This window comes from Athene noctua, chromosome 4, assembly GCF_965140245.1.
Source record: "Athene noctua chromosome 4, bAthNoc1.hap1.1, whole genome shotgun sequence".
NCBI lineage: Eukaryota > Metazoa > Chordata > Aves > Strigiformes > Strigidae > Athene > Athene noctua.
Window position 1 is genome coordinate 3,332,660 of NC_134040.1, and position 21,422 is coordinate 3,354,081.

General features: G+C 52.8%; 1 protein-coding gene across 2 annotated transcripts in view; it reads left to right on the forward strand.

Moving 5' to 3' along the window:
* The first annotated feature begins 1,674 nt into the window (after positions 1–1,674).
* The window catches only part of LZTS3 (leucine zipper tumor suppressor family member 3), a 54,816-nt gene continuing 35,068 nt past the window's right edge, over positions 1,675–21,422 (forward strand). For both annotated transcript variants that reach the window (XM_074904267.1, XM_074904270.1), the window contains exon 1: positions 1,675–1,889. The gene's annotated coding sequence lies outside the window, so the exon portion shown is untranslated. The remainder of the gene's footprint in view (positions 1,890–21,422) is intronic.

Here is a 21,422-nt window from a genome sequence, read left to right on the forward strand (position 1 = left end):
GAGGCTGGCAGCAGCGTGGGAAGCTCACGTGTAAACACCCCACACTCTCGTACACCCCCCGAAAGAGGCTGCACCGCGCTGCTCAAAGAAGACCAGGCTGCCTGTGAGCAAGGGGCTGTGTCACGCAGACAGGGGTATCCTGCGGGGTCCTGAGCACATCTTCTTTTCGGGGGGGGAGGCAGTCCCTGCAGAAACATCTGACTTGACCTTCTCCATCCCCCATCAGCAGCCCTGCTCTCTCCCTTCAACCCAGCAGATTTAACAGCCAGAAGGACCACCCAGTTCTCCATGCAGGACCTACATCGCTCCACTTTGCTTGGCAGGGCAGGAGCAAAGTCCCACGCGCAGGAGAGACAGCTCCAATCCTGGTCCCCAAAGGTAGGTAAGTCAGAAGACCTCGGTTGCCTTTTTCATCCAAGGAAGATCACACACAGCCCCTGGAGCTCTGCCAGCAACAACCTATGCAGAGAGATACTCACAGCCTGCAATTCTGTGGGAGCAGTCGAGTGCCTGTCCGGGGTTATTAGCGAGAAAAATTAATTACCTGACCTGCCATTTCACTGGAAAGCAGCAGAAATACGTGGCAGCAACTCCTGACTCTTCTCCCCCACTCGACAGGCGAGCAGGAGTGGTGTAACCACCGCACATCCATGGAAGGGGCCAAGGGGAGAACCGGAGCTTGGTGGTGTGTGTTGCAGGATCAAAACCTCCTGCAGCAACCCTGGGCTGGGGTGAGCTTGGGGACAGGGGCGTGTGCTGCCGACCTCTCCATGCATTGGAGCTCCCCTCCATAGGCAGCATCATGAGCTTTTTCTTTTCCTTTTTTCTCTGGCACCTCTCATTTCTCCTTGGAGAAGGCAACTCTATGCTATGTCACCATCACGAGCTGCCCTGCCTTCAGTTTGAGTCCTTGGCCAAATCTGCATGCCATTTGCATGTCCCTTCTCGAGATAATCCGTGTGTAGAGGGAATCTGAGGAGTTTACCCCCTCTGCTAGCTCAGGTCCTTGGCATCTCTGTAAAGTGGGAAAAGCAGCTTTCATCTCCCACACTGACTTTTTCCCCCATCCCAACCCTGCTGGAGGACCCCAGGGGGTCAGGGCTTTGCTCCTGGAAATGGCAGGGGGTGACACCAAGGGCCAAATGTGTTTTCCGTGGTCTCGAGGTGGACACAGGCAGACAGACACAGTTCCCACTCCCAACCACACACCGTGGGGCTGCCTCGTGTCCCCCAAACACCAGCCATGACCCCGAGCCGCCCCACACCTCCCCTGACCCAGGGCGTGGGGAATTGTCGGGGCTCAGAGGTATGGGGGGAGCGCTTGTTTTGGGGGGCATGGGGGCGATGAGACACGGCAAAGCTGCAGGGGATGGAGCCAGGGCATCACGGGGGTTGGCTGGACCCCAAATGTCCCCTGTCCCGGAGCTCTATGGGGGGGAGGTGCCGAGGGGGGACCCATGGAGCATCCCACCTGCCCCAGCCGGGGATAGGGCCTGACCCGGCAGAGCCCTGTCCTGGGGAGGGGGGGTGGCGAGGGAAGAGTTAAAGGGAAGGCGAGCAGATCCTCCCTCCATCCTTCCCTTCCTCGCTGTTAGGCTGCCGCTTTGACAGGGGGTGGGGTCGGGGCTGGCCGCCGTTTGCCGCAAGAAGGGGGGGGAAACGTGGCTGCGAGTGTGTGTGTGTGTGTGTGTGTGTGTGTGTGTTGGTGACATATGACAAAATGAGATGAGACCCCTCGGACGGGAGCGGCCACCCGGCTGCGCAGCCAACGCCGCTTGATCCCCAGCCCGGTCCCTGACACCCCCCCCCCCCTCCTGCCCCCCCCGGCCCCCCCCCATCGCTGCCCACCGCGCCTGGACCAGCCGGAGCCCCCAGCATCCCCGCCAAGAGTAAGGCTCGGGGTGGGGAGGAACTGGGAGGAACTGGGAAGCGGTACTGGGAAAGGCGAGGGGGACGACGTGGGACGGAGTGGGGAGGGTGACAAGGCGAGGGGTGTGTGTGTGTGTGTCCCTGGAGGGTGGGAAAGATGTGGGGTGCACAGAGAGCAAAGGGGGGGGGGGGACCTGATGCTGGAGCTTTGCTCACCTGAAACACCCACCCAGATATAACGGGGGGGGGGGGGAGAAAATTTTGGGGAGGGGGGTGGAGGATGGGCTGCCAGCGCCGATTTCTGGTGTGATGGAGGGGAGGGAGGCTTGTTTGTGCCTAAAGTCGCAGCTGCCTGGATTTGGCCCCGCGGGGCCGTTTGGATATGACAGCACCCAAAAATAGAGTGCAAGGCGGGGAAGGGTTGGGGGGGTGGCGGGGAGTGTGTGTGTGTTGGGGGGGAGACCTGTTTGCCAGTGCCCAGCAGGATCAGGTTATTCCCCCCTTGCTTCTTCTCTCCTTCTCCAGCTTCTTTTATTTATTTCTTTATTTCTTTCGCAGTGATGTCAGGGAGGGGAGCGGTGGCTGGGGATGGGGGGGTTGGATTCAAGCAAAGGAGGTTGCTGGCGGCCGAGTGATTAACGTGCAGTTGCTGGGAATTATGTCATCTGCCTCGGTGCTGGGTGGCCCTCGCCCAGCAGCGGCGGGGAGGGAGGGAGGGAGGACGTGGGGGGACGTCATGACACGGGGCTCCCCGCTTGGGACTTCACCCAAGGAGGCTCCGATGCCTCCCCGGCTTTGCGAGGACGTGGCCATCGAGTGTTCCCCCCATCACCCTTCGCAACACCCAAATCACGGGTGCATGCTGGCAGGGCTGGGGGTGCAAAGCCACCCCACTGCCCTCTGCTCCCCCAGGGTGCCCAGGCCCACGGGCTCCATCCCCACGCAGGAGAGGAGCAAGTTGCTGCTCTTCCCGATGGCTCATCCCGCTCGCTGGCCCGGCAGCTGGGTTTGGAGCAGCCGGAGAGGGTGTCGTGATGAAGGAAGGATGAAGGCAGGCATCCCCTCTGCCAGCTCCTCGGGAGAGAGCAGGGCTGGAGCTGCTGCACTGCAGCAGGAGCCCCATCCGGGGATGCGGGTGTGCCCGGAGGGGAGGGCAGGGACCCCCTCTGCCACCCCCATCCGCTCCTCAGAGCCAAGGCAAGAGCCTGGGGGACCTGTGGCTGCGAGCAGCCCCCCAAGCCGGCCGGTCCCTCTACTCCGGAGGAGAGCGTTGGGCTGCTGGATGCTCCACAGCCTCCAGAGCCTCCCCCTGAGCATCCCTTGCCTCCTCCCCACACGTGTGGGGAGCTGGGCGAAGAGGGCAAGGCCTGCCAGCTGAGCCAGGCGTGGGTCCCCGCTGCACATCGACACCCTCTTCCCTCTGCTCCACACCCTGTGAAGCTCCACGCAGCCCCGTGCACCACGGGCAGGGAGAGGAGCAGGCAGATGCAAGCCAGAGGGCTGCAGGGAGACGTGGAGCAGAGCCAGGAGGGGTGGGATGATGCTATAGTGGGGCTGTGCTGGCATTTTCTGCCCCACGTCGCAGTAGACAGGAAGGGTGATGCCAACAGCTTCTTTAATCCAAGCTGGGAGTCAGCAGGTGTAATTCAAACCAGGGGATGCCACTTGCCCTGCCAGATAGCCTTTGGCAACTCCCTTAGCTCTTCAGTGCTCTGCTTTCAGCAGCCTCCAGCACATCCTTTATTCGCAGACCTGCTGGGGCAGTGGATTGTGCCAGCAGCTGAGCCCTTGAGGGAGGTGCTGGCATTAAAAGAGGGCGTAGGATCTCAAAGCACCCCCAGTCTCCAGCAGCCGGGGGTGGGAGGCTCCACCATCACGTGCAGTTCGTTTGCCCGTCCCCTCTCCACGCAGGGAACCGTGTGGTTTGTTTATGTGTGGCCCTGGTTCGAGCGGCGATCTGCCGTGGCTATATATAGCATGCGATGTTGTCATCTGAGTTCAGCCTGGCTGGGGAATTTATTTTCTGCAAAGGTTGGGAGGCGAATGGTCTGAAAACAGGCGTGGAAATGCCAGAGCGGTGTGATTCCCCGTCTGCGGTGTCCGGGCTCCTGCAAAGGAATCGGGCATGTTGTCTTAAGCGTCGGCCTTGTGCTGACAACGGAGCAGAGGAGGAATGTGTGGAGGGGATGAAAATTCCCTCGTTGGCTCCCTGCTGCAGGGGCTGGCATTTAAAAAGAGGCACAGCAGCGTGCGTGGCTACACGAGCTCCAGACAGGGACGAGATTTCCTCCTCCTTGAACTCCTCTTTGCTGGGTCACCGGCCTGATGTCCCAAGGAACCAACCCCTAGCCCCAAATCCAAAAGAAGGGGGTAGAAAAATATCTGAAGATCCAAAATCTGGTTGCAGGAGCCTAGATATTTTGGTGACAGCAGCAGCTTGAGCTACCAGAGATGGGATCAGGAGAGCCCCAGCCTCCATGGGGGCTGCAGCATCAGCTCTGGGCACCTGCTGCAGCATCCATCACAGGGACATCAGCATGTCATGGTGCACAATGAGGGCATCTCTTGATTGACCATCCCTCCTCAGAGAAAGAAATACTGTCCCCTGCCTTGCAAAAAAAAAGGCAGATGTGGAAGGTGGTTTCCAAATGCACTGTGAAAACCACGTTGCATCAGCAGAGGCACTCGCTGCATAACTCAGTGTGGAGCAGGAATCTGGATAAACCGGGCTGCAAAAAGTTTCTGAAGGAAGTCATGTCCTGATGGGGAAGCTTAAGAGTTAAGAGGGTGTTGCTGGACCTGTTGTAGGGCATAAAATCTGCTTCCTCATGAAGGGGAACTGAGCACACCAGGGAAAGCCCAGCCATGCCCGGGGCTGTCAGAGAAATCCAGCAAACAAAGGGTAAAACGAGGAGATTTCTTGTTTCCCTTCACAGAGGATCTTTCCCCATTAGTCATTCTTGTCACAGGAGCTGCCAAACACAGTTATTATTTGAGGGATCTGAAAGTGAAATGGAGGCACACATCCAGGAGCCCAGACGTCCCTGCCCTGCAGGCCGGGGGGAGCAGGCAGGGGACTCCCCCAGCCCCTCCGGCTCAAACCATGTTTCTCCTCCACGGGTAAAGCCTTTATATCCCATGCCGGGTCGCTGGATTCCTCCTTCTGTTGTGCTTTCTGCAGCCTGGGCGTCCTTTTCATGCAGGACATAGTGGCACCGGGAGCCATAGGTAGGCTGTGATGCTCCATCCTGGAGGTGGTTGGTGGTCCAAGTGCTTTGAGACCCTGCAATAAGCCACGTGGTTCCCGGCAGGGAGCAACATGCACCCAAAACTCAGCTTTCCCGTCACCCCACAGCCCCACGCACCATCACGGAGGGAAAGGACCATGCTGATACACTCCTTTTTAGGGAAGCCAGGGGCTGGATTTTTGCCTTTTTTTCCGCTGTTCCTGTGCGAACACATCTTGGTGGGGTGGTGGGTGAGGATATCTCTTCTGAGACCCTCACAGCGGTGGTCCCAGAACAGGAGGGGACCAGGCAGGGAGACCAGAGCCAGGAGAAGGTTCACCTTCTCAGCAGGGCCAAGAAGATCCACGTAGCTCCTTAAACAGCAAGGAAAGCAAACACAAGTGTTATAGCAGCTATCAGGAAAGAGGGAGATGGCTTATGCTTTATAAATCAGGGCTGGCTGGAGCCAAGAGCTCTCCTGGGAACTGAAAGTCCCCTTGACCTGGTGGAGGAGCTGCAGAAGCTCCTGCTTCTTTTCAGCAGAGCTGCTGCAAGGCTTGAAATCAGGCTCCCAGTGATCTTAGCTGAGTTTCCCCCTTGCAAAATTGTTTTTGGAAAGAATATGTGGATCCTGCTGGTTTTTATCTGGCTCCTGAGTCAGAAGGACAAGTTTTGGCTGAGCCTTGCTGGAGTTTGACCCAAGGTGAGACGTGGTGGCCTTCCACCTCCTCCCCGTTGACTGCTGCTGCGGCTGGCACCTTCCTTCTTACGTGCATGGATCGAGTTTTGGAGTGGTCACAGGGGCTGGAAAAAGTTTAGGTTTTCCTTTAGATGAAAGTAGAAAGTGGGATAACCTGAGCATGTAGACCATGGGCAGCTCTTGTGCACAGAAGGATCCATGATGGCTACACCTACAGCAGCCTGGGTTGGCTCAGACATCAGACAAACTTTCCTGGCCTCCAGCAGTTGGTAGTTACGAGATTTATGCAATGATCTGAGCTTTCCCTTTTGATCTGTGATTTTTTCCTGGTTGCTTTCTGAGCCCCTGTGTGCCCTGTGGCTTCCTCCGGCATCTTTCCCACTCCCACTGCCCACCCAACAGCCACCTCCAGCCTTTCGGTCCTCAACTGGTCCCAGTGGGTGCTGCTGCTGGAGGCTGAACTGCTGCATTTATCAATGCAAAGTGAACCCACATGCCTCATCCTCACACAAGTACAGAGACAAGCAACCCTCCTTTTCTTTTGGGGCCAAATCCTGATCACAAGCCAGCGAGATGCTCCAAGTTTAGACAGATGTAACAGAGCCCGTTCTCTTTGTAGGAAGCTCAGTAGGAAGATGATCGTATTATTAACACATGCCGCTCTTCATACAACCAACCTCACAAATATTTATCAGCTGGAGAAATACATGGGCTCAGAAGTTGCCAAGTAACATAACAAGAGGCGCTTTTAAATAAATATATGTGCATCTGCGGGTGACGAGTTAACCAAATCCCTTGGTATGTGGCCCAAAGACATGTTTTCCTCTGCAAGCCTAGCATCAGGAATAATAATAATGATCTGAGGCAGGACAAAAACCTGGGATAAACAATTTCTGACCGTGTGTCCAGCACCTAGTGAATCCCAAGGGAAATTAGTTCCCTGCTTGGGAGCTCTACAAGTGGAGTGATGCCTGCTGGATCCGTGTGTGCCAGGAAGGAGGTTGGGACAGGGCTGTTTTGCAGGGAAAGTGAGAGCAAGCCCAGTGCACTTGGTTGGGTTTCACCCTGCACTGATGCACCTCTCCTATATACCTACAGGACCGTTCTTCTCTATAGGCTCAGGTTTTCAAAATACTTCTTGTAGACCTTTTATTGCTCAGCGGTTGTCCGTGTTTCCTTCCTTCCAGCCCCGAGGCCACGCAGCAGGGCACGTTGGACCTCTTTTTCTCCAAACCAGGCAGCTATGTCCCATAAATCCAGTGGGAACATTCCTTGACCCGTCTTGCCCAGGCATGTTTCCCGTTTTCCTGTTGCTAAATCCTGCTAAAGGGCAGTTTGCAAGTTTTTTGGGGGACTATTGCAGGAGTAAGTGCTGCCAGAGGAGACAGGGTGGGTTTGCAGATGAACGGGGATCTCTCATCCAGTTCCTCCTTCCATGGGGAAGCCCTGGCTTGTGGGGCTGGGATTTGGTTGAGATGCTCCCATGCAAATCCACCATCACCAGAGAGCATGGCCTGAGGGTTTTGCAGAAGTGTTGACATTTTGGGGCCATTTTGGGGTTCTTGCCTAAACCAAAACATGAAGAGAGACGACCTGGTCATGAAACTGGTAGGCTAAGTCAAGTGGGTGAGCATCCCCAGCTGTGTGGTTTTGGGGAGGACCAACACTGCCTGCTCTCAGCGGGCCCCAGAATAAGGAGGGCAAAAGAAAAGAGACCAGCCAAAACAATGGTGGCGGATGTTGCCCAGAGAGGTTGTAGGTGCCCCATCCCTGAAAACATTCAAGGATGGGAACTTCTGCCCAAGTTCATAGCCATCACGGTGCCCTGCAGACACGTACTGGAGATGATGCGCAAGGGGAGGTCAGAGCTTTTATTAGTCCATTTGCTGGAGCTGGAAAAAACAGAACAGCTTTCGGGCACAGGAGCTCATCTCCTTGTCCCTGCTTTCTAATTATATCAGCTGATCTAGTACAAGCTCATTCCACTCCCTGTGGACCGTTGCCTTCATTACATCCCCAGCTCTGCCCTTCGTAAGCACTTGGAGTAACAGCCAAGCCGTCCCACTGGAGATGTTGGGGATGGGAGGACTGGCTGTCCCACCTCAGACATTTCCCTGCAGTGGGGTCTTCTGCCTCCAGCAACACAAGGAATTGCAAGGGCCTGGGGAAGAGGGGAGAGGGCACAGGGACATATTGGTGTTTGTTTTGGCAAGACCGTGGATCTTGCCTTGCTGTTGTCCACCCAGGGTGATTGCTCCAAGCTGCAGGGTGGAAAGCCCGGGAGGGCTGTCCCTGTAATGGGGGGCAGCTGGGATGGGTCCTTGGGTGCCTCAGAGAAGCCAGGACAGAAAGAAAAGGATGGAAACATCCTCCAAACCATCGAGGGTGGTGGGCTGAGATGGGCAGAGCTGCACCCTCGGGACCCCTGCGCTGCACAGAGCAGCTCCCTGGCTCCCACAGCTCTGCTCCCCCAGGCACCGTTGTCCTGCTCTCCCTGCCCAGGGCAGGGGGGGGCTCTGAGAAAGACTAGGCTCTGTTCTTGGCTCAAATTTCTCTCTCCTCAAATAAATACATTTCTCGAAGGGCCTCTAGGAGAAGCCACAGCTCCACCCAGTTTCAGCTCTGCAAGGGTATAAATACCCGTCTCCAGGAGCAAGCTGAACAGAGCCCATAAAGCACAGCTCTCGCGCCAGTCTCAGGGAGACCCTGATGTTCTCCACAGCTTCCAGCTCCTCCTGTAAATGTGAATAATAAATCACTGCTGCCGAGCTGGTCCCCGGCCAGCCATTGCGCAGCAGGAGTCTGCTCTCCTCCTTCCTCCGATCCGTGGGCTGCTGCAGTCTTCCTCCCGGCCGCTACACTCTTCCTCCCTCCCGGTGGTTTTCCAAGCTGGGATGCAGTTGCAGTTGCATCTGCAGACCCCAGGGGTTGATCTCTTTGGGGATCAGGATGTCTCCAACAGCCAGGAGTGGTTTTAGCAGTGTTGGTGACCCGAGTGGAAAGTTTGTTTTGTGCTCTGCTACTGGCATTTGGTGTGATCCTTAGCATGTTCCTTAACCCTGCAGACCTCACTTTCCCTCTCCTAGGCTGTACTGCAGCCCCCCCAAGCCCAGGGCAGCAATGGTAAGGGATTGTACTGAGTAGGAACTAAACTGGGGACTGTGATGAGATATTATAAAATCTGATCTTGTGGCTAAAGCAGTGAATGTGTGACCTGCATGTGTTTGGGGCAGGTAATCCCCTGCAGGCAACGACCAGTCTGTTTTCCGGCAGAGCCCCAGCAAACTCATCTCACCTGTGAGCTGCGACTCAGGAGGGCTGCGTGACACTGCAGGGACCGGCCAAACCAACCCACAGCCTGTTGACATTCCTCAGTGTCAGCCAAAGTCTTTGTCTTCCCCTCCACGCTCTCAGGAGCCCAAATTAGCTTTTAATAATAATATTAAAAAAGAATAAATCCCTGGGCAAACAATCCAGCTCAGGCGCCCGCCGGGAGGGCAAACACTCCCCAAGGGGCACCAGGTGTGGTGCATTCCTGATAGCTGGAAAAGAAAGGAGGGATTATTTTCCTCTCCCTGCAATGTGCTGGGTGAGTAGTTACAGGCCAGCCTGGCTGGTGGGAGAGGACCCATCCAGCTCCGGGCAGGGCTGGGTTGTGCCCAGCATCCTCGAGATGGGTACGTGGCTTTGGGAAAAGGTCCCTCAGCCAGGCATGAGCAAAGCCTCAAGCTCCAGAGGTGATTCGGGGTGGTGTTTCTTTGTTAAATGCCTTTCCTCCTGTCGGAGGTGAGGGGTTTCAGGCAATAAAAGGGATTTGTTTAGTTTAAAAACAAGTCCCACAAGTCACCCTGAGAAGCCTCCCCGTGTGTGAATGCCCGCGTAGCCTGCACAGCTGGATGCATCCACTACTCAGAGATTATTCCTCAAAGGTGGAAATTTGACTTGTTCCTTCTTTAATGAACTTTCTCACCAATCTTTTGACGTCTTTTCCCCTCCTCCTTAGCAGAGAAGTCGGGGACGGGTAGGACAATGGCGGTTATAGCCCCAGCCCCAGCTTTGTGAGGACAGGAACCAGGGAAAACCCCTTTTGCTTCAGTTCTCCACCCTTGGTATGGGGATGAAAAGCAATTTTGCACCCTTCCTGGGTTTTAAAGATAGGCAGAGATTCGGGCTGCCGTATAATGTTTCACTGAGCCAGCTGCTGTGATAAAACCAGGGCATCTGCCAGCCCCAGAGCCAGGCAGCAAAACTCCCCACCTGAAAGTCCAGTGCAAGATGCCAGCAGGCATCCCCTTCGTCTGAGGGAGAGCACGCAGGAGATAACACCAGCCCCCCCGGCGCATCCCAGCGGGGGCCATGTCTCCATTTCATGCCCCATCGCAGGAAGGAGAATCCCTTCATTTCCTTTGGACACTTATCCTCTAAGGATCTTGATCCCGGGGCGAGTGACACAAACACCCTTTAAATCCATCACAGCGGGCTTAGGAGAGGATTAGCTGATGCCTCTACAGGCTTTACGCCGGCCTCTGGCTCCAGGTTGGAGCTGGTCCCAGAGCCCCACGTCCCACCCTGGTTGCATTTCCCAAAGGAGATGCTTGTAGGCAGAAACAGAGCAAGCCTGGCTCTAACTCCCGTCAAGAGAGCATTGTATCCCAAGCAAGCCCAGGCTGGCAACTCGCTTCCAAAAGTGGCAATCATTTTTAATTGCAGAGCTGGTTCTGGTGTGGGTCAGGGATGTGGATGAGCGTTATCTCCTGCCTTCTGCCTGCGGCTGGGGAGAAGGGTTAGAGAGCCCTTCCCAGGCTGTTTGACCCAGCATTGCCCAGGAGGGGAGAAATCCCCCCTGCTCCCTTCCTTTGGGGGCGTTCCCTACAGAGGAGCCCAGATATTTCCCCGGTGAGGAGCTGACTTCCCCCTCCCTCTGGCTGTCTGGTGGGCATCATCCCTCTGTCATCCCCTTCGTGTTTGCAGGCAATTACCTGGATCGCTCTCCATTCTTAACACATTCCCTCCTTCATATTTCTCAGCAATGTTTTCCCTTAACTTCACTTCTACCCAGTGGCATCTCCTTTAAACTCCCCCCATTTCCCATCCACAAGGGCTTTTCAACCATGACAGCTCTCGCAGACCCTCCCAGGATGGCTTTACTCCAGTACAGGCAAGCTTGCATAATAGCTGTTGACACCGTAACTTCATTTGAATCGATTTCGTTTGCTAATTAGCTGATTGCAGTAATTGGCATGAATTACCTCGGGGGATTCTGCATCCCTGGGGGTTCGAAGTGGCCGGCATGTCCCACTTAAGAGGTAGGAACAGCAGCAGTGAGATGGCTTCTGCTCCAGGGCCACCTCTTACAGGTATCCCTGTGACCTGCAGCGATGCAGAGGAGTTAGAAGAGGGGACCCACAGCTTAGTACAGTGATTCTGAATTCCCAGAGTGCCTGAGAGGCACCAAAAGCATATTCAGACCAGCTACTACAGAGCCTAAAATGGATTAAAGTGCCTGTTTGTGACATGAAGTGATGAGTGGATGTGACTCTGCTCTTCCTCGAAATGCAACTGGACATCACTTAAACACTGGGCTAAAGATAAACCAAAGGAAGTTGATTTTCTCAGAGGGCAAAATTCCCTTGCAAAATCCACTGCCAGGGAGGATAAAATAGGTGAACAGGATGAGTGAGGAGGGACCAGGCAGTGTCGTGGAGAGTGAGTGCCCTCTGATGGCATCAAACCACTTGGGGGGCCCAAAGGCAACCTTGGGCATGAGGTATCCCTGAAAAACGTTGTGGCAGGAGAAATATATGGAATGATCAGTGGGATTTTCCTCTTCCTGGTCCTTTTTTCTCTAAGCACCAGCTGCACAGAGAGGATGGAGACTGGGAGGACCTCCATGGAGCCCAGCTAGAAACACCCTGGTCCCAGCCCCCTTGGCACCCAGTCAGCACCCATCACTTCACCACTCCCCGTCATACACTTTAATGATAACTCTTACTCATTTTTTAACCAGAATAACCATGTCACTCCAAACCAAAGCACCTCACATGAGCATATTTCCATCTGTGAGGCTGCCTAGGTCATCTAATACAACCTGCCCCAAATGAAGTTGAACGAATCTGCAAAGTTCTATTTTGCATGAGCCATCTATTTATATTGACAGCTTCCCACGCTCCATCCCTCCAGTCCTGCATCATTTTCTGCCAGGCTAAGCTGCATCATTCCAGCTCTTCTACTTTCCCCTTTTCTTGAATATTGCCCTGCAATTATCATGTTTCCAGTCTTCTGGGATCAGAGAGAAATCCCAGGACTTCTTAGAGAGGATGAGCAGCAGGCCACACCACTCCTCACCCCGCTTCTAGTGGACTCTTGGGAGCAAATTAATCTGAGCCCACTGTTTAAAAATGTTTATCCCTAGGCCAAGCCATTTAGTGTCTTCCTAGGTTACTAATGGACTAGAAAGCACTTTGTTGCCCCTATGCAATACGAACATATCAGTCTGCTATAGCCAAAACCAGAAGATAAATTCTTGAGCATTTCTGCCTTTTCTCCATTTTTATCAGCAATCTTCTGATCTCCATGTTGGGAATAGGGAATGCTCCTGTAGCTCAGTTATTTCACTAATCTTCATTTTGCAAAATCAAATCAAAAGTCATTTCCTCCCTGTTGTTTGTGAACCTCCAAGAGAGATCTGATATGGCCAGAGCTTGGGAAGGGGATTCATTCATGGCCAGCTGAATTGCAGAGTATGCCATAACTTTCTTGAGCCAGAAAACCAACAAGCTCTTGTCCTGGTAAGCCAGTGTTGGTTCTTCTGTATTTTGGGTGGAAAAAAGACAGCCCAAATGAAACTGGAGTCTCCAACAGCCCTTGACTCTCTGCCAGTGATGCCAAAAGGACAGATTGTTAGCCAGACCTTTTATTTTCTATTTTAAGAGGGTGAAATTATTAGCTGGGCATCCACTGGCTTAATAAACATCATAAAGAGGTCTCAACCACATGTAATGCCATCAGTCACTGCCAGCAGCCCCAGCTGCAGAATGCTGTCACCTTGCCATCTGTGTGAGTCACTTGTCCTCCTCTGAAATCACACAAGGGGTCCATAGAGAGTCCCAGGGCCAAGTGTCACGGTCGCAGCAGATGTAACCCATCTCTGCAGCCAGGTTTGTAATTTGGCATCACCTGAGGCTCCCGTTACCCTCTGTAACCATCTCTGATGCATTCTGAGTGCTTGGCAGAGGTAGAAAGCAGGCGGTGGTGGATAAGGGAGATCCTGGATTTGCGCTATTTACCTGGTGGTTGAGTCTCCAAACACCCAAGAAGCAGCTGGACCCATCCATGAGGTCTCAGCAGCGCAAGGGCCATGCTGGGACGTTGTGATGACTTGTATTTGCTTTAGCAGAAGCGTGAAGACCCCTGGCAGCTCATAAACAGATTGCATCAGGCCTGGCCAGGTGTGAGCTGGCCAAGAGATGGATACCCCTTTTTTACCACAGCGGGGGAGTTTTTGCTGGTGGAGCTGTCATTGAACAGCTCTGCGAAGGATGAGTGGCATGCGTGGGAGTGGCTGGCTCGTTTGATCTAAAGGAGGAGTTGGGTGAGGACACGGGACTCATCAGAGAGAAACAGACCCAGGCAGAAAGCAACAGCAGTAGGAGAAGGTGATGCTTCTCCTCACCGAGGATTTGCAAGGTTGGACACAATGAAATTCCTTCTCCCTCTTACCCAAAAAAGCCACATCCCAAGAGGCATTCAATGACGTGTTTGAATCCATTCAAAACATGTCAGGGTCAAGCCTTTTTAATACATGAAAGAAAATAAACCCAAAGACAAAAAGCTGCTCTGGAGGAGAGGAGGGAAAGGAAGGAGTTCCAAAAATGTCAGTGACAACCCTTCCTTTAACCCCAGCTGCAACTGTGGGTTGGATGCCTGCACACCAGCAGGACCTAGCAGGGCAGGAGCTGTGAGCTCATCCTTCTGCACCTTTCTTTTGGTGGGAGACAGCTCCAGTGACCAAGCTACAGAGCTTTCAGCAGATTAGGTTAGGACCATGAGGATCTGGGTGCTGGAGAGGGGACATCTCTTGGTGGGAAGGGTTGGTCAGGACAGGATGGGCTCCTCCAGGGACAAGGAAGTTGGCTGGCACCAAAACTCACCAAGCTGTTTGCATCTGCCTTAAATACCACTAAATACAACACTGACCCTCTCCTCTACCCCATCTCCTACAGCCATCACCTCTCTGGCCAACAGGACCCCATGGCTGTGTGGGTTCCTGGGGTCTCCTGGTGGCTTTCAGAGGCTGCATTGCCCCTGGTTGTGATCCCAGCTGGAGGCAGCTGGACAGAATCCTGGTCCCCACATCTCCAAAATAATTGGGGCTGTGCCTTTCCTACATTTCTGCGCTTTAGCTGGAACCACTAAATGAGTTTTTTTGAGCAGGGACTTTCAAGCCATTCCTGTGTGGGGTTAAAGTGCTGGCACTTGGGAAGAGATGGGGGAGGACTGTGAGCTGGAGGAAGGGGTGGATATCAAACCAGAGACAACTGAAATCCAGTTTGATGCGAATGGACACACACAGGGTCTTACTTTCTGCTGGGTGTCTTACTGCAATGGAGGAGGGCACCTGAAGGTGTAGACAACCCCACTGGTAGGGGCAAACCCCAAAAGAATAATGGTGTCTCAGCAAATCCCTAAAGAAGAGAGTGAGGGTGCTCAGTCCACCCTTCTTTCAAGCCCAGCTCTGCTGGGATGCTGACACGTCTCCCTCTGCTCCCTCTTAACACCGTCTCCCACCCCACTGCCCCTGCATGCTTGTGGGGACGGGGCTGTCTCTCGGAGGATGACCAAGGGTCACTCTGGAGACAAACACATGGTCTGTTTGGAGCAGTGCAGAGAAAGGCGATTTCCCCACAGCCCGTGATGTGTCTCAGGAATTTGCGGTCAGTGACAGCTGAGTCAATGGGAGTGGGAAAAGTCTGGCTATTTTTAAGACAGCTGACATTTGGGGGGTGTTTAACCCCTCTCCCTCCTCCCATGGCCGGCTTGTGCCTCACTTGTGGTGCAGTCACTTCAGACTGGGGCTGAGGTCAAAGGCATAGCTCAACATCTATCATCAATGCAACGCTGATAGTAGCAAAAATAGTTCTTCAGAGATAATGCCAGACTAGAAGGCGGCAAAAAAGACCCTTCCCAAGGCAAATAAGTGTGAGCCTCACAGGGTGGTGCCTCCTAGGAAGAGGACGTGAAGGATGCAGGGTCAGGGTGTCTGGGAAGAGAGGATGAAGGAGGCAGGATCAAGGTGACCAGGAAGAGGCTGTTAGGAGCCATGGAGATTAGGCAAGAAGCCATGCACAGATGTTTTCTCCAAGCTCTTCTTCAAGTGCTCAGAGATCTGTCTGCACCAGAGTATTTCCCTACTAAGAATCCACTTACACTGAGTTATAAAGCTCCTCACCAAGTCATGGAGAGCTTCTCCAAAGCTTTCACTTTTCCCAGGACTAGGACCCATCTAGCATCACAGCATAGTGTAGCCATGTTCACGTGTCTGTGTCCTCCTCTGGAGCTCAGTGTGCCTGTGTCCCCTGTGCTGCTCTGCCTGGTGTCACCCCCGGGCTGGCGTGCTGCTGAGCCACTGGGTCCTGCATGTCATGGCATCCCCTCCCCAGGAGTCAACACAGCCCACTGACTCCTCCAGTTTATCTACCTGTTAGTGTGGCATCACGGGACTTGTCCAGCTTCCAGCTGGGCTCCAGGACAGTGTTGCCCTGTGAGACAAGACACTCCTTGTGCTTGCTGCAGGGCAACCACATTTTGGGTGGCCAGCGATCCACCACACTGTCTTGCATCTGTCCTTAGCAGAGGATTCGTGTTCTCAGCTCCCCCTCAGGGGCCAAACTGCCTTTTCCCAAGGATGCTCTTCCCCCAGCATGCCTGAAACAGCAGCCAACATATCTCCTTCCCTATCCTCACACCTTCCTACTGGAGATGAGTTTCTTGTCCTATCTTGCTCACAGATCTGCCCAGCTTGCCGCTCTCCTCTCCAGAGCTATGTCCCCTCCTTGCTGTCCTGCTCATACCCAGCCCTGGCTACCCTGGACTGAAAAATTCGCTCTGCATTTTCAGCATGTAAGCAATTAGGCCAGGAATGTGACACAAAGTTAGCTACCTTCATGCCAGATAATCTAGCCTCACTTGAGAAAATTCCCTGGTTTCTTTTTCTTTAGCAAAATATTAAGGTGTTTTGTGTTTGGGTTTATTTAATTTTTTTTTTAGTATCATGCACACAAGACCCTCTGGATTATGATCTTTCTCCAACCTGTTGCCTTCCTGGGACATGGTGGGAGCATTTAGTACTTTAGGGATGAACAGCAGGGAAAATCAATACAAACAAAGGGCAGGGATAGATAGAAAAGGGTCAGTTTGACAGTCTGCTTTATACAATACACTCCCAAATTTGACTTCTGTGCATTTTGCACTGGCTCCTGATGGATTTCTCGTCTGTGAACTTGTCAAATTTCCCCTTGAACACAGGCAGCTACTGAGCATCAACTGCATCCCATGGCAGGGAGCTCCCCAGGCCAGCAATCACTGCATGAGAAAGGGGTTTCTTCCTTTCCTGATTTCTTCCTTTACCTGCCTCCTGATGGTTTTTAGCTAAGTGCTCCTCCTTCCCACACTGAAAAGGAGACAGAGATCGACATCTGTATGTCATTCGGCCACAGCCGTGGTCCTGCTCCCAACTGCAAGCTGTCTGAAGCACTGCCCCAAAGCCACCGATGCTCTTGTAAAGCCTCCCGGGGATGTCTGAGTAATGCATCAGCACGGATTCATTTAAAAACCTACAGAAGAAAAATGCTGAAAATACTTCTGGTATTTGTACAGGCAGATCCCAAGGCAGTCCCTGTCAGCAGCACAGGTGAGATGAACGGTGTGGGATTGCTCACAGCCCAGACAAATTAATAAGGATGCTGTGCCACAATGAATTCTGCCCCAAATATATGAAGTGCAAGCTTGTAACATGTGCCAACCTCCTCTGGAGCTTGTTTCACAAGTGCTTCCCATTTTACACGCACATCTGAGGCATCCTGCTGCCCTGAGCTCAAGGTAGAGCTGAGAAAAAAATTGAGGAGTGGTGAGACCAGGTGGTGGTTCAACCCCAGGCCTTCTCCCTTCACACATCTTTGCCCGTACCAGCACAAAGCATGGAAAGCTTTTGCTTGGCTTCAGGCCATAGAAGCTGGGCTGATTCGGGCTGGATGCACAGCACAAAGCTGGGGTGGAGGTGTGAGACATGGTCACCAAGGTCTTCTCCCCATGCAGTGGGGGCTGAATGGATCCCAGGTGGATCCTTGGCCTGATCCAGGGTTTACTGGCTATTTGCTTAGCCCAAGGTGGTTGTGCTGAGCTCAACAACTTATGCAAAACTGCTGGAACTAGGGAAAAGGGATGCTCTGAAGGGCTGGCGTGTGGTCTGTGCTCAGCAAGGAGAGGGGAGGAGAGGACAAGCAGAGCTACATGGACACGGGCTGGGAACTAAAGGTCACCTTATCCACTTGTCCACATCTCCCTCCCAACCCCATGGCCACAAGTCAAGCAAGCTGTTGCTCAAGTCATTTGTCATCTGTAAGGCTGGGACCAGGACAGAAAAATACTCCGAAAGCACCAAATACAGCCTGGGAAGAAACGCAATGCAGGGTTACGGTCAGGATCTCTCTCAGTGAGGATTAAGAGTGCAGAGGGCTTCTGTACACAGAGCTGGATGTCCCCATGAATGGCAGGAGGAGTGTCTTGCTGTGACTTTGTGGAGCAGAGACCAACCAGGAGTGCAGCGTCCAACCTCATCCTTTACCAGCTCCAGACCCAGCACTGCTACAGGGTGATTTTCATCCCCACGTAACACGTAACACAAGTCTGCTTAAAACCAGTATCTAGGAGCTTCTCCCTGGCCTTTATTCTTTTAAGACTCTGGTCACAACATCCCATAAAAAGGATACAGAGAAAGGGAATGGGTAAGTAGTGGGGTTTTATGGAGAACAACTGTCGAGGCTAGAAACCTCCGGCCTGGGAAAGAAATTACTAAGAAGGTCTATATATAAAGGTCTATAAAATCATTGCTTTCAGGGAGAATAATTCCCATAATGGAAGAATAAAGAGTCTCAAATCATCATCTAGAGGGCATTTGCTCTCTGCATTCACCTTCCAGTGGTCTTGTCATTGACGTGACCTTGAGAGGGGCTGGGGTCTGCTTTAGGACACACTTGCCCCAACAGCCCCAGGGCAAGACAGGCTGAAGCTCTCTTTGCTTGTGAGCTCTACTTGGCTCCCTAAACACACTCCCTGGGATGCTGAAGTGTGCCAGTGCCCTGAGCACATTTGGCTTCATATGTGGTGGAAACATCAGCTAGACAGAGGTTAAAGGTCTTTCCTAAAATGTATTTGAAGCTTGGGGACCAGGAGGAGGGGTGAGCTGTTCATGGGACATGAACAAAACAGATGATTACATATCTCGCTGCTCCAAAAGATGCTGACAGGATGAGAAGAGCAGATAAACTTGACCTGAGCATCTGTCTCTGGAGGATTTGCAGCTCTGGAGGAGATGCTCACTTGGTTTGGGCTAGACATGAGGGAGGGGGTCCACGTTGGAAATGAAAATCCAGTGTTAAAGCTCCATCCAAAAGACATGTATGGGTGTCAAAGGCATCAGAGTTTGGAGGTGTTTTGCTGCCTGATGTGGAGGCAGGAGCAGCAGCAGAGGCATATGGGACCCGATCTTGACCATGAGGAGCTTTGCTGCTCATGGCTGAGACCTCCCTGGCTCCAGCGCAAGCCCAAAATGAACGGGGTCACCACCTCCTGGGTCCTCATGGGCTGGTTCCAGCTGATCTGACACTAACTGGTTATCAGCAACCAACAGGAGCCTGAGGTCCAAGAGGTGGTTAAGGAAGAAAAGCAGCTTTGTGGTGGAACAGGAGACTGATTCACCAGGAGAGGTGCAGGGACGTGTACATGGGAGGACAGGATGGGGACGATGTCGCCTGTGAGGGGAAGGGGAGGGAGTGGATTAGAAGGAAGGTGGCAGGGTCTGAAATGGCTTCTGCAAGAGGAGCAGGCTGGGATTCGTCAGCCTGGAAAAATGGTGGCTAATAGGAGATATGAAAACAGTGGAGGCTGGAGCGGAAACATTAAATGTGCTTGCCCTGCTCTTTCTGCGGTGCCTTAGGCTTTTGGCCACCACCAGGAGACAGGATCTGGACTTGGTAGGTGTTAACCTGGTAGGTCTTCTCTCCTCTCCTGGTTGATGGTGAGCAAGGGACCAAAAGGGTATGGTCATCTTAGACCAGAGTAGCTAGGTCCAAGTCTTTGATCATACCTTCTTGTCCGCTCTAGAGCCTGAACCGAGAATTGCTGCATCCCCTTGAAAATATCCAGGAGCTGTTTTCTCCTTCGCAAATCATTTACAAAATAGCTTTTTGTTTCTCCCTGCTCCCATGCCGTTCTTCTCCACCCTTCTCTCCTTTCCGCTCAGAAAGACATGCCCATTGCCTTTGCGATTGGGGTATCATTCCCCACCTTCTCCCCATGACGCTGATAGTGGGAGGGAAAATTTCTCAAGAAGAGAGTGTTTTCACTCCAGGAGAACTGGGGTGTAAGCAATAACCTGGGAGCCCAGTGCCACTTTCCTCTTGGTAGCAGAAGCAGCATTGGCAGTCCCAAGGTGGAGCATCTCAAGGACTGTTTGTTTAGCAGGTTATCTACACGCTTAATTTACCCCTGCCCTTGCAAAACCATTTGAAGCCTTTTTTTCACAGTTGTAACCAAATGCTGCTTTGGCAGAAAGCGAAGTGAAAACCAGACATAATCAGGGTTAGAACAGGAGGGCAACCTGAGCAGGTTTTTCTCCCTGGAGGTGCAAACAGAAAACACAATCCAGTACCACGTTGTGGGGTACCCCATTGGTCCATAAGCTGCTTTGCAAAACTCAGGTGAGCAATAAAAGGCATGAAAGCCTGCAATGGGAGGAATGAAAATTTTTCAGTACAGACAGGGCCATTGCCCATCAGGTTTTGTCAGCTGAGGGTCAACTTCTGGCTGAGAGGAGCAGTGGGGAAGGGTTTTGTATCAGTCATGGGGTGCTGCAGGAAAAGTACAAGAGGACACCAGAGCATTGCAAGAAGGTTTGGGCTGGACACAGGTCAGCAAAGAGAGAGACATCATGGATTTTTGTGTGTGTGTGCTGTCTGACCCTATGGGATTTCCTTTCCTGGGAAGACCATTTCTGATCACTGACACCAGAGGTCCTGCAGCCCGTGAGAGTGAATATAAACAGGAGCAAAATAGTCTTCCTTCTGCGCAGGTCCTCAGGTCCGCTGGGTTGTTTATTTAGCCATCACAAGGCAGCTTGCAGGGTTTCGTTAGAACTGGCCCTAATTACAGCTCTGTTGAGCTTTGTAGACCTCCTCTTTCTCCATACTTCAGTTCTCTCATTCTTCTAGGTGGAAAAAGGCAAAAGGGAGAAACAGGAAGGATTTGTCACCCCTCTCGACAAGTCTCGGATAGAGAGGACATTTTTCCATCCAATCCAAGCTGCACACACACTCTTACACCCACAACACAACCCAAAACATTTGCTCATTAAGTCCTTGGGATGTTGGTGCTCATTCCCATGATCCTGGCCATGCACAGCCCCACTTTCTAGCAACCCACAGCTTGATGGGGTGTCTAAGGTGCTGCTTCTGCAAGGTTAGGAAGCTTTCCAGATGAGATGTCCCCAGGCAAAACAGGCCTGGGGTAGTGATGCACAGCATGGGGTGAGGAGGAGGTAAGGAAATGGTGTCCGTGCTTGACTGAGTGATGCTGGTCCATCAGAACTCTGAGGGATGATGTCAGGTTGGAGGTACATGCCATGTTGCTGGAGGAGCTTCCCTGGGGGAGATGTGGATGGATATGTCCTCCCTGCTGCATTTGCAACAGACCTGCTGGCACTTCCCAATGCTCTCAGGGCATTTATAAGCAAATAAAAAGCAAGGAGGAAAGCAAAACCATGCCTCATTCATCCTCCATCCCTGCCCCAGGGCTTGCTGCCGTGTCCTTGGTGCTGCCAGACCCTGTGAAAGGGCAGCTGCCCTCCAAGAGCAGAGCTTTGTCCTGTGGAGGTCTCCAGCACGAGCAAGACACATGAAAAGCCCTTCATCAAACCCAATTGTTTGCAACCTCCGCATCCATTTCAAAGCATCATTTTCCTTTCGCAGAGGAGCTGGAGGGACAGGAGGAGCATTCAAAGCCCAAAACTGGTTCTGAAGTCCAAAGCTGAGCAAGCAAAAGCGTTTGTTTATTATGACAGAGCAGAGAGCTCAGAAACCCGTGAGAGCAACACCTCCCTGCAAATCAGGTCATTTATTTAGCGAGTGAAAAATGGCTTCCTGAGGTTCAGAGCACTAGGGTAGAAATCAAAGAACATTTGAAGGAGGAGGGAAAGCCAAGCCTTGGCTTTGCTGTTGATGCCCTTCCGCTGGATCTCCACCAACCCAGGAGGCACCAAGGGAGACCACGAAAATATTTCACTCTTTACACACCCCTTCGAGACCTTAGAGCCACCCTTTCCACAGGGACCTGGGTCAGCTGCCACACTAAAC